The following is a 12,629-nucleotide window of genomic DNA, read 5'->3' on the forward strand; positions in this document are numbered from 1 at the left end:
AGCCTTTCTAACTAACGCATTCTCTCCTTTGCAGCCGGAGTGATTTCCTTAAAAGGGAAATCTACTCAAAGTGGTTCAAAGACCTCTCATGTCTTTAGTATAAAACCGAATCCCAAAGCCTGGCAATTTAAGTTCCTTTGTAGCTAGTCCCTCTCTAATTCTGTGGTCTCATCTCTTTGCACCCGGATGCACCCTTGCGGAGCATCGGTAGACTTCCTCACCTCCACGTTGCTGCACATGCTGTTTCCATTAGGCAGAGATGCACTCTGGTCTGGCATCCTTGATGTAATTCCCGGGGGTTAATGGCAGGAAGCTAATGCTTCATTATGTCCCAAGGGATGTACTTACTCTCCAGGAAAATTTTAGGTAACCATGAATTTTGGGTTCACTCTCAAGAGGCTCAGAAGTACATATGAGAACAAATTAAGAACATACTTGCACTAACATGGATTATACTAATAAGATGCTAACCAGGATGAAAGGGGATTCAAGCATGGGCTTTTGAAATAGGTACATGCATGAGTATAAATTCTAGCCCTGGTACCAGCCATGAGGCCATAGGCAAAATGCTGAACCACTTTCTTGGTTTCTTCCTCTGTAAAATAGGAAGAGGAATATTACTTATTTTATTTTTTAATTATGTAGAACATCTAGTGCTGTATCTTTTATACAAATGGGGTTAACGAATAGTAGTAATGATTATGAGGAGGACTGATGATGATGATGATGATGATGGTGATAATAGCATAGCCCAAGTAAATCCTGGAACACCACACGGTCCGGTTTAGAGTAGCGTGACATTCAGAGAAACACAGAGAAAGGTTCAAAAATGTTCAAAAAACTATTCCGATATTTACTTTTCTCTCTCGAAGAGACATCCAATTTACAACTCACAGCACCATGTTTAAAACCTCCTTTGCCAGTTCCTTTTACTCTTCCTTATAGTAGCTGCCTCAAAGTGTCAATGGAAAAGAACTCAAACTCTGCAAAATAATTTAAAGAGGTTTATTCTGAGCTGAATATGTGTGATCACAGCCCAGAGAGCCATGCCCAAGAAGCCTTGAGCAAGTGATCTCACCATGGTTGGGTTACAGTTTGGTTTTATGCATTTCAAGGAGACAAGAATTACATGTAACATCATAAATCAATACATGGAAGGAATACATTGGTTTGGCCCAAAAAGGCAGGAAATCTCAAAGCAGGTTATCAGTTAGTTTAAAGATTCTTTGATTTGTGATTGGTTAAAGAAATGAAGCTGTGTCTAAAGGCTTGGAATGTTTTAAATTAAGATAGGGGGAAGTCTGTTAATCAGAGACAAGCCACCAGACATATACTGGGCATATACCCAGACTCAAGTGATCTGTTAAGTAAACTGATGACCTACAGGTGTGATTTAAGCTCCATCTTGCCTTAGGCTATGAGTTACAAACTCTTGGTGTGTCCAAGAAAGGAGGGGGGCATGGAAGGCCTGTCTGACCTCCCTTCTTATGGCCGGCAACTCAGTTTTACGGTATTTATGGGGTCCCCTTGGCTGAGAGGGGGTCCATTCAATCAGCTGGGTGTGGGGTTAAGATTTTATTTTAGTTCACAAAAATGTTTCCCTTCCTAAACTCCCCCAACCAATTCTCAATTCTCAATTAAAAACTCAGCACCAAACTGCCAACTTTTCCTCTTCTTTCTTTCCTCTTCTGCGCATCTGTGGGATAAATCTCTCTATACCCATCTCTTGGTTCTGCCCCCGCAGAATTCTCCTTTCTGCATAGTGAGTGTCCAGGGCAGGGGTTGGGGGGCATGGTGGGGACACTGAGCAAATGATGAAAACATTTGCATTGGTAGGTGAGAGGAGGGAATGAGGTGAGAGTATACATCCAATAGCCCCAGAGTTCTCATTAAAACAGCGATAGGCCAATGGATGACATGCTATAAACAATGAATTGGTGAGTTGCCCAATTATGGTAACTAGCTAGTTATGGTAACTAGCTCCATAAACTGGGATGATCTTTCTTAGTCTACAAAAAGATAACGTGTGAAATTATCAACACCATCTCAAATCAACCTGCGGCCAAGGTGGATGGAATCCTGCACCCCAAACCTGTGCCCTTTAACCCCTAAAAAGCCAACCCACAGCACAGCCGACAACAGAGACTGGGGAGGTTTAGAGTAGTGGAAAACCACACTGACTTTGCACTTCAGCAAGATCTACTAAGACAACAACAAGAAAAATGCACCTTTTGATTTAGCACTTACCTTTAAGAATTTATTCCACAAATGACTTCAAGCATACATCCAAAGATGTATATGCAAGATTAGTCATTACAACATTGCAGAAGTGAAAGTCTGGAAACAATCTAAGTGTTCGCCCAGGGGGCTGGTTAAAAGATGATGGTACCTTCATGCAGTGACGTATTATGGTGGACCTCTTTGTGCTGGTAATGGAAAAATCTCCAAAAATATTTTTAAGTGGAAAAAATAATGCACAGAAACATTTACTTAATATGCTCAAATTTGTGTCTTAAAACTGTTTTATGCATTTAAAAATTGCATCTTTTATATTCATCCTTGTCCATGCATAAAAAATTTATCAGGAAAGATTAACAAAACATCACTGAGAACGGTTACCCCTGGGGACTAGGACCAGCAGTGGAGGTAGGAAGGAAATATTTTTCACTGAATGTCTTTGATACTTCTTTTTTTCCCATAGGCAAGTTTTACTTTATAGTGAAAGTTTTTTTTTTTGTTTTTTTTTTTTTTTTAGGAGGAAAATTGCGCTCGCTTGGAGATAGACTTGAATTCAAATCCCATCTCTTCACTCATTAGCTATGTGAGTTGGCAGAGCATTTCGCCTCTTAGACCTCTGTTTTCTCACTGTAAAATAAGACACATTATCTATATCTTGCATAATTGTGAGAATTAAATGAGAATATGCACACGAAATACCTAGCGTGCATGTGGAAGATAATAGCTGCTCGACAAATGGTAGTTTTGCTGTTTTGGTCTATGTCTTAAAATCTTGTTTTTTGTTTTTTTTTTAATTTCAGAATATTACAGGGGTACAAATGCTTTGGTCACATAAATTGCCTTTGCACCACCCGAATCAAAGCTACAAGCGTGCCCATCCCCCTTAAAGTCTTGTTTATCATGCGAGTCTGGAACCTCTTTCTTCCTATATGTGACCAGTCTCCTGAGCTTTCATCTTTGTCTCCTCTCTCTCAGAATTATACCTGCCCTTGCACTTCATGACTCTCCAGGTTTATGTTCAATATTTTCTCATCAACAAAGCTCGTAACTCCTTCCAGAAATTTTTCTGTCCAACCTTATCCAAGCTTTGGCCCTACAAATGGGGACCTATTAGCTGTTGGACCTTCTCAGGGCCCCTCCTCACTGCTCAGCACTCAACATGCATTTCTCCACTGAATTCTCGGGGCAGGTACTGCAGCTGTAGATGAGGAAACAGAGGCTCAGAGAGGTAGAGTGATTTGCCCAAGGCCACACAGAGGTATGGTCAGGACACAAACTCAGGCCTCTGGAATCTGAGCTCAGTGACTACTCAGTTTCATCATTCAGTCACTCATTTATCCAACAAACATTCATTAGCGTCTCCCAGTGACCGGCGCTGAGGATCCAGCAGTGAATAGGATGGTCGCACTTCTGCATGTATGAAACCTTCAGTACTATTTTATCAAGAGCACATTATGCTTGCAAAACAACAATTGTCTCTTATTTGCCAGGCACCTTAAAGTTTACAAAATGCATTCATACTTATTATCTCATTTTGAATAAATTTACTGTATTTCCTGATGCTTAAATAAATGGCAAACCAGACCCGTGACTCAGGAATAGTCTGTTATAGGAAGTGCATCCTCTTCCACTCAATCTTTCCAAAACCAGAGCCTTGTGTTTACTATACTCAAGGCAATTGCATTTAAATTAAATTACTGTCCTCCTTTCATTCACTGCACTCTCTGCTTTCTGCTGTTCTTAAAATGCGCCTTGGATCTTCAGACAGGTGACTTTTGTTTTCCATTGCCATCGCATCTCAGATGAACATGTGCTGGGGGCCAGACGTCACTTTGGAGACCCGCAGGGAGCAGTTTGACAGCGGGGGGCAGCCCCTGAGCAGTCAATCCCCCTCCTGGAAGTCTGCTATTCCCCTTATCATGTTCCTTTTCAGGTATTTTTTTTAATAATGGGACGAAATAACAAGCAAACATTAACAGTTAAGCATCAATTTATGTATTTATAGTCCTGTTGGTCATAATAAAGAGTTTTTTTTTTTTTTTTTGCCCCAAGGGTAATAGGGAGCCATAGAATGATGAATCCTAGCTGTGAGGGAGTCTGGCAGTATCAACACCATTTTCATTTCTGCTGCTGGAGAACGACCATGTAGGCAAGTGGCAAGAGCCATGCCCAGCACCCCGATTCTGTCTCTGATAATTCCCCATAGGTCTTTAGGTCCCCCAGCCAATAATAATGATAATGATAATAATAATGATAGTATTGCTTGTAAATCGAAGACTTGCTCTTATGGTCTAGGGCTCCCCCATACACTTACCTCATTGTTATGGAGTTTGGGGACTCTTTCGTATGTGCCCCAAGTGTTTTCAGGGCATTCTTTGAACAATTATAATTTGAGCTCCTGCTTCACGCCAGGAAAGAGTTCCTGTCCTTGTGGGTTTTCCTGACTAGTGGGTGAAACAGACAGAAAACAAGCAGACCAATAACTACGGTACAACTTGTGTTGCAGGCCATAAAGAAAATAAACAGGGAGTGAGGTCTAACCATGGGGAGGTTACTACGTTAGACTCTAAGATGAGACATGTAAGCTGAGACCTGAGAGGTGAGAAGGAGCCAGCCACGTGGACTTCAACAGGAAGAGCATTCCAGGCACGAGGAACAGCATGGGAAAATGATCAGAAGTAGGAAGGTAAGTGACCGGCAGCCAGTGCAGCAGGCATTGGACAATGAAAGTAACGTGGTGTTTGATGTCAGAGGGATAGGTGGGGCTGGGGGAGATCTATGCAATATAAATAGAATGTAAGTCAGAATATCTTTTACATTTTTAGATTTTTCAAAAGAGTAGAAATAATGACATGAATTTCATAAATACATAATATTAATATTTAACCCAATATAACAAAGTATTTTCATGTCGTTGTTTTATACATATAATTATTAATAATATATTTTACATTTTATCATACTATGTCTTTGTAATCTGGTGTGCATTTTATGTGTACAAATCTCAATTTGGACTAGCCACACTTTAAGCTCTCCATAGCCATAGAAGACTAGTGGCTACTATATTGGACAGCACAAGGCTAGATCACGGTGGTAGTCAGGTACATTGGTGACATCTCTTCCACACTTCCCACTGAACCATGCCTCTCAGTAGTCATGTCTTTCTAAAGTATCTCCCGTCCCCAACACACAGACACAATAAAACTGTGCCAAGCAGCAGAAATGGTGCTGTATCATTTCCAAGGCTTGGCCTTTGGAATTATGCAACCTCCACTTTCACATTTTGCAATGCTTGGACTTGGACCCAGTCACCATGCTGGGAGGAAGCCCACGCAGCCATGTGAAGAGGACCACATGGAGGAGAACCGAGGCCCCGGGTAAATGCCCCAGTCGAACTCCCAGACAGCAGCCAGCTTGAACCACCAGCCGCATCAGTGACGTCATTTTGGACTTTCCAGCTGTCCCAATGCCCCAGCCCATTCCATGCAAAGAGAAGTACATGCTCAGCCCAGAGAATTGTGGAAAATAACATGTTGTTATTTTTAAGCCACTAAGTTTTGGGGTGGTTTGTTTCTTAGCAAAAGATAAGCAAAAATCATGGTAAAGATTTTGTTTTGACTTGGAGTGAGATGGGGAAACATGGAAACATTTTGAGGAGAGGGATGTCTTGCTCTGACTTGAACAAGATCATTCCGACTGTTGGGCTGAGGACAGATTGTCGGGGGCAAGGGTGGAAATGGAGAATCTGGGTGGGAGATGGTCACAGCCTCCAGGCGAGAGATGCTGGTGGCTCTCACAAGGCTGGCGATGCTGGGGATAGAAAGGAATGGACCCATTTGGGATATTTTCATGGTAGAGTCAAAAGTCCCTCTGATGGATTGGATAAAGGAGGTGTTACAGAGAGAGGAATTGAAGACTTCCATGAGAAATGCTCGGGAGAAGCCTTTGAGGACAATTCTGGGCCTTTCACGTCTGTCATGGTGACCCAAGTCAGAATCATTCTGAGAGTCAGTGCAAGTTAGAAGTGAAAAGTGCCTTCTGTCCCTAGAGGCCATTATTTACAGCATTTCCCCAGGTTGGACAGGCCAACAATGCTCACCCCCTGCCCCCAAGTCACAAGTGTGTAAGTGGCTAGGCATGAATAATTAACAAGTGTCCTAAGGGGGGGTTGACAATTGCTGTATTTCAGTGGCTGCATAAAATCTCCCTTATCTCTCCCAGCCCCCAGCAGCTGCTGGAGTGCCACAATTGTGCGAATCATTACAAATTGCTACTTACTGAAGTCATAAGCATTATTGAACGGAATGGGTTGCCTAGCAGAGTCAGGCACATCTGCAATGGATAACCGTTGATCATCTGTTTAGCAGTAGCAGAGCCTCCATCTCTCCCCAGTGAGAAATGAAACGCTGGTCAGTTGTGAGCAGAGTAAACTCATTGTATCAGCTACCTATTGCCATGATAATGCCGCATAACAAACATTCACAGAAGCCCAGTGGTATATGATAGTGCTTGTTGCTCATGAGCCTGGGGTCTTTGGGCAAGGTGGCTCTGCTCTGCTCTGCTGTTCTTGGCTGGGCTCTTTCACCTCTCTATCTGTGGCAGTCTTGCGGGAGCACTGCTTACATCTTGCTTTGAAAAAGATTTATGTTCAGCTGCAAGGTATGCAGTTATTTGCTAGCCTCCAGCTGTTGGTGTCTTCAGGACCACCCCCCCCCCACCCCAGCTTCCAAGCTAAAGGCACACAGTTGGACCGCAGTCCTCAGATAATGACTGGACAGATCAGGGTACCAGAGCCTGGCCATTTCTGCCCGATGCTAAACTCCTATACAGGGAGGGATTTTCTCTGGAGCTCTTTTTTGGGTTGGTTGAGACTTGGTCGGAGGTGGATCACAACCTGAGGCTCTCTGTCTAATCCTGCTTCCTCTCTCCTTTCCTATAGCAGGTGTCGAATCTGCTTGGCGGCCCACCTACCTGTGTTACCCAGATGGTCCTACTGACACACTCGTCTTGGACGGCCTTGGCTGGGATGGCTGGGGTGAGTTGCCTGTGCTCCATGGGACTCTCATGAACTAGCAGGTCAGGCCAGGAGAGTTCTCATGGCTGTGACAGAGACTCGAGAGAGCAGGGAGAAACACGCAAGCCCCCTTGAGACCTAGGCGTGGGACTGGTGTAGTCTATCTTCTGCTTCATTCTATGGCTAAAAAAAAAGTGACATGGGGAAGGAAGTGCCCTGCCTTGATGGAAGGAACTCCAAGGTCACATGACAAAGCAAGGGTATAGAAAGAGATGAATTACTGGGGCCATCCTTACAATTTGCCACACCATTGCCATTAGACAACCATCCTGATGAGAGGCATCCCCGCCCCCGAGCCTTCGCCCATGCACTGCCTCTCCCTAGAAACCTTTTCTCCTTATACCTGAACAGGTGCATCTTACCTGGCCCCCCGCAGCTATCCTCAGCCCTCTTCCTCTGTGACATCCTTCCTGAGCGCAGCTGCTGTCTCCCCTACACCCCCGTGATTCTCTCCGAGTTTTCAACATGCTGGTCCAATGCAGATTTATTTATTCTGCCTGGCTCCAAAATGAATGTTAGACAAGTATTTGTGTGGCAGAGAAGAGGATGTAAGTGTCAAACTCAGTAAGAGACCTAAATGGGAGTACTCCTATGTGAAAATGCGGATAATGTTTATATCTCCTTGACAGGCTTATCAAAGAGAATTAAATAAGACTCTCCATGGTCAGCAATTGATATGTCCCTGGTATATTAGAAGTGATCATAGACGTAAACATAAAAGCTAAAACAGAAAGCTGCTGGAAGAAAAAGATAGAAGAATAATTCTATGACCTTTTGGGTAGGCAAGGATTTCTTAGAAAGGGTTCAGAAGCCAGTGTGGGGCACACGCCTGTGGTCCCAGATGCTCGGCAGGCTGAAGCGGGAGGATCCCTTGAGCCCAGGAGCTCGAGGCTGCAGTGAGCTACGATGATGCCACTGCCCTCCAGCCTGGGTGACAGAGCGAGATCCCATCTCTAAGAAAAGTGAAAAGAGAAATGGTTCAGAAAGCATGAATCATATAAGAAAAAAAAATAATAATAATACACTGGGCTTCACCCAAAATAAAAAATGCCTGCTCATCAAAATACATCTTTAAGAATATAAACGGGCAAGCTACAGACTAGAAGAAAATATTGCAAAACATATATCTGACAAAGAACTTGCATCCAGAACACATAAAGAATTCTTACAACTGGATAATAAAAACGCAAGCAATCCAATAAAAAAAAAAAAAGACTTGAACAGTTAGCTCATGTGAGAATATATGCAAATGGTCAATAATTTGGCACGTGAAAAAGTGCCCAACATTATCAGTCGTTAGAAAAATGCCAATTAAAAGTGCAATAAGATACTGCTATACACTTACTGGAATGGCTAAACCTAAAAGAACAATATCACCAAACGTGGGTTAGATGGAGGAGCTGGAACACCCCCTATGCAGCTTGTAGGCATAGAAAACGGCACAGTCGTGTTGGAAAACAGTTTGACAATTTCTCAAGAAGCTTAACATCTTTCTATCTATGACCTGGCCAGCCACAACTAGGTATTTATTCAAAAACAATGAAAACAAATGTCCATAAAAAGCCTTCCACACAAATGTTCACAGACGCCCTCTTTCCTAACAACCCCAAACTGGAGACAGTCTAAATATTCATCTACAGGGAAACAGACAAAAAGACTGCTGTATATTTGGACAATGAAATATTACTCAGCAATTTAGGAAAACAACAAAACTATTGATTCATCCAACAACATCGATGAATCTTGAAAATGTTCTGTGGAGGGAAGAAGTTCACACCAAAAAAGCACAGTTTGCATGATCCCATTTGTATGAAATTCTAGAATAGGTAAAACTAAACAGTCGTTGCTTGGGAGAGGAGGCAAGATTTGTCTGGGAAGAGACATGAGGGAACTCTCTGGGCTGATTAAAAATGTTCTGTTCTCATATGCAATTCATCAAAATATGAGTAGATTGAGCAACACACTTTAGATCTGTGCATTTCATTGTATGTAAAGTAGACCTCCATTTAACACAAAAGAAATATGAGCCACTGTTATTATTATTGTCATTATTTGTGTGTGTGTGTGTGTGTGTGCATGACGCACCATGGTCTTGTCTCCCAGTCACTGGTCTCCAAGTGTCACGAAGGCAGGACCTTGTTTTGCTTAGTTCCATGGTGCACATAGTAGGTACTCAATAAGTGCTTGTTGAATGACTTCATGAATGAATGAATGAATGAGTGAGTGAATGTTTGAAAAGGGAGAGAGAAGGAGTGGGAGAAATTGTAGCTGGGAGAGACACAGTCCTGATATTTACAGCCCTGGAGCATCCCTGTTCCGGTTTGCTGGATAAATTCGGGCTCCGCTAACACTCGTAGCTACGTATTTACAAGACGGTCCCAAGGCGGCTTGGGAACTAATTCAGCATCTCTACGAAATCATTTGCCTTTAGAAAAGCAGATGTAAATACTCCCCACTCCACTGAACAGATGGTTCCGCTGGGCTACCAACAACAGTCCTTAAGAACATCCTTTAATTTGCTCAGCAGAAGGTTTATAAGGCGAGGCCAGGAGATGGGTCCAGGGAAAAGAAAGGGAAACTGACATAATTGAGGGCCACCGTGCGTCATGGCCGGGGTTGTGCTGAGCGCTCTCACACGCCGTCATCTCCTTTATTTCTTACAACGCAGCCTGCTGGGATCATTGTCCTCTTGTCACAACTGAGATGACGGAGGCTCAGAAGTGTCCCCGATGAGTTACACTCTGCTGGGGGTGGCACCGGAACTCGGGCCCGCCTGACACGTGTTGGGAGTGTGAACCCGGGATGCAGTTCCAGCTCTGACACTTGCTGGGTGCCCAGGGGCATGTCACCCTCTGAGCTTCAACTTCCTCGTCGGTAAAGAGACGGAACCTGCCTCGCCTTCGCTGCCTCCCCGGGGTGGCTCACAGTGACAGCATCCTGGGGCACACTCAGAAGGTGCACGTCGTCATTATTTCTCACCCCCACCCACCTAGGACGCGGTGAGGCCCAGAGGATCCCCCCACGGAAGAAGGTAAGACCTGGCTCTCGCCTCACCCGGGAAAGCCGGGCGTGTCCCCTGCCAGGAAGTCACCCGCCAGGCTGTTGACGCAGGGAACTGGCGCTCTTTTCTCCATCGAAACTTTCCGTTGTGCTGCCTTCTAAACTGATTCGGAAGCTCACTAGTCTTCTCATACCTCCACTGCCACCACCCTGGTCTGAGCCACTGTCATCCCTCCCCTGAATCCATGGCCTCTGAACTGGTCTCCCTAATTCTCTTCTCGTCCCTTGGAGTCTATTTTCCACCCAGCAGCCAGAGCAAGCCCTACCAATCTCAGGTCAGATCAGGTAAAAGCTCTGCTCCAAATGCTGCAATGGCTCCAGGGGGACAACCTCATTCTAGTTTGGCCAGAACTTTCCCTGTTTTAGCACTGAAAAGTCCTGAGTCCCAGGAACCCCTTCAGTCCTAGGCAAAGTGGGATGGTTGGTCGCCCTAAACAGCTCCTGTCTCACTCTGAGTTAAAGCCAACAAACATCTTCACAAAGTTCTACAAGGACCTACTCCACCTGGTTGCATCACCTCTCTGACCTTGTCCTCCGTTCCTTACCCTCTTGCTCACCCTGCTCCAGCCATACTGGCTTTCTTGCAGGTGCTCAAACTTGTCATTCATGCTCCTGCCTCAGGGCCTTTGCACTGGCTGCTTCCTCTGCCCAGAATGCTCTCCGAGTTACAGACATGGCAGGTTCCTTCACTCCCTTCGGATCTTTACCTAAATGTCTCTTTCTCAAGGAGTTTCTACTTCCTTCCCATTCTGTCTGAAATGCTCGCCACACCAAACCTGATGCCACCCAGCCCCCTCTTCTACTTTGCTTTCCCTCAGCCACACTTTTCATGATCCAATACCTTGCATAGTGAGTTACTTCTCTTGTTTGCCATTTGCTCCTACCCCAGCTAGAATGTAAATTCCACGAGGGGATGCATGTTTGTCATCATTATTCACTGATTTATCTCCAATGCTAGATACCTCCTGCCACCTAGTAGGTATTTTATGAATGAATTTCAACCATGAGTTGGGCCCGGGACCTCACAGTTGGGTGGAGAGAGCCCGGGGTAAACAGAGAGCTGCAAGCTGTGCTGTAAACATAACGCACAGGTGTGCAGGGGGCTGTGGCAGAGCCCCCCAGCCCCACCTGGAAGCCAGGAAAGGCTGAGACCTGGAGGAAGAAGGGTGATTAGCAACGTGAAAAGGCAGGCGAGGCTAGGGTAAGCCCCCAAGGCCAGCAACAGTGTCTCTGGGTTGTTCGATTTGTTGGATGGACGCTCAACAAATACCTGTTGTATGAGCGAGTACATGAGTGGACGAACGAGTGTTCCAGGGGGGGATAAAAGCGTGTGAGAAAGCCCAGAAAGGAGAAGGACCAGGAGGGGGTTGGGGCAGTGTCCGGGGCAGCGGCAGGCAACACAGGTGGCGACCACATCACTCAGGAGCCTGGGCGTGGCAACACCTATAAAAATAACGATGATGTTAGCATAATAATAATTACAGCAGCTCACATCTATGGGGAACTTACAAAGTGCTGGGAGGGATTCAAAATACCTTTTCATGCATCCACTTGTTTAATTCTCACATTACCCTTTGCCTTAGCCTTGGTCTTAATGCACGTTCCCTAAGAAATAAACCTCAGGCAAAGTTTGAATGTTCCCATGTTATTGGAAGGTTCAATCTCTAGGCCCTGAGACGGAGGGAGAAGGGAAGTGAGGCAGGAAAGATGAGAGCTAAGGTCGGTCGTGCGTTACCAAGCTGGCCCTGGTGGTTGCGTGGCTAACGTGTTCTGCCCCCAGTTAGGCTGCAGAAGAAAACTGCCTGGTGTGGCCCAGCGGAAGGAGTGGAAAGAGAGTGTGTCCACTGGCTCCCTCAAACCTCCTGTCTCTCCATGGCTAACGTGCACCTCATAAGATCCCCTTCATAATCTGCAAATGGTGGGAGGAGCCAGAGACCCCAGGCTTTGGCTTCAGGTGGTGGGATGCGATGGGTATGGAGTGTGTTGCCATAGCAACAGCTATGAGTCAGGAGGCAGTCGAGGGTCCAGGAGTTAGATGAGACCAGGAGAACCTGAGAGGATGCATGAGAGGGATCCAATACCATCATCATTATGCTGACCTCACAAAAAGGAAACTGAGGCCCAGAGAGGCTACGTAGCTTGCCCAGCCATGCAGCCAGCCTCTGGTGGGCTTCATGCTACACTGAACACAATTTGGACTGCTCAGGGCTGCAGAGGAAGAAAGAATGTGGACCTAAATCTTTGAGATAAGAACTTG

The sequence above is a fragment of the Eulemur rufifrons genome, chromosome 21 (genome assembly GCF_041146395.1).
Source record: "Eulemur rufifrons isolate Redbay chromosome 21, OSU_ERuf_1, whole genome shotgun sequence".
NCBI lineage: Eukaryota > Metazoa > Chordata > Mammalia > Primates > Lemuridae > Eulemur > Eulemur rufifrons.